Source organism: Chinchilla lanigera, unplaced genomic scaffold (assembly GCF_000276665.1).
Source record: "Chinchilla lanigera isolate Chin_1 unplaced genomic scaffold, ChiLan1.0 scaffold00007, whole genome shotgun sequence".
NCBI classification, from domain to species: Eukaryota; Metazoa; Chordata; class Mammalia; order Rodentia; family Chinchillidae; genus Chinchilla; species Chinchilla lanigera.
The window spans coordinates 11,045,139-11,046,375 of NW_004955408.1; positions in this window are offsets into that span (position 1 = coordinate 11,045,139).

Sequence of the window (1,237 nt, forward strand, 5' to 3'; positions counted from 1 at the left end):
ACAAATTTTATTACACAGCCATTAGAAACCCCTCACCTTAATATACTCACAGAATTACCCCACATTTGTAATTATGAGGAATGACTGGGTTTTCCCACTTCTTACAGATGTGCACAATTTCCTCAATTTAAATGAACAACCTGAAATATACTGGTACTCGAATACTCCAGGGAAGACTGCAGGTAATGGACTGCCACGTCTCAAAAGATCAAAATCAACAAAATTCAATAGGATCTACAAGCCTGTTAAATTTATAGAAGAATTCATATTAATTAAATTTGTCCTTTTTCCTTACCCAGGATTTCTCTATTATTAACTATGTTCTTCTGCAGTACATGAATGAAAACACCTAGCATCATCTGCTGCAAAAAGAAACATTAATTCTAAAACAATGTATGTGTATATGAAGAGATTGATGAATGTAACCCCAGTGAAATCACAGACTGAGAAGTGATGGTAGATCTGCTATCAATACAAAATCTGCTGGGGAGGAAACTTGCATTTTGAGGTGTTTTTTACTTTAAAATCTTCTAATAAGTAATATTTTATTGCAATAACCAGTATACAACAGGGTAGATATGAAGTGATTATATCTAATAGGAAAAAAGAGCAAGTTACCATAACGTCATCTTATGTTCCTGCTGAGAAGTAAGATCAGAAATCAGGTCAAATTCTTAATCCTGTACAGTGTATTTTTTCTCCCAGGCCCCCATGCAGTTTGTGTCAGAAGATTTCACTAGGTACTAGTACTCTTGTGTTCAAACAAATTGTGGAAATGCTGTACAGTTGACCAAATTTCCAGGCTCTTTAAGGTACATTAGAAACCTCCAGGAGGATATGGAGAATTAGAGGAGTTATCATAAAAATATAAAGGTTTGCCAGGCCAGGCTGCTGGCACACTCCTAAAATTCCAGCACTCAAGAGGCTAAGGCAGGAAGATTGCTGAGTTTGAGACCAGCCTCGCCAGGGATATAGCTCAGTGGCACAAGCACCTGTCTGGTAAGTGCAAGGTCCTGAGTTCAATTCCCGGTTCCAAAAAAAAAAGAGAGAGAGAGAGACCCGCCTCAACAATATAGCAATACTAGCCGAGCATGGTAGCACATGGCTGTAATCCTGGCACTTAGGAGGCTGAGGTAAGATCACTGCAAATTTGAGACCAGCCTGGGCTACAAAGTGAGCTCACGGCCAGCCTAAACTGCATACGGAGACCCTGGCTCAAAAAGACAAAAAAAAAAAA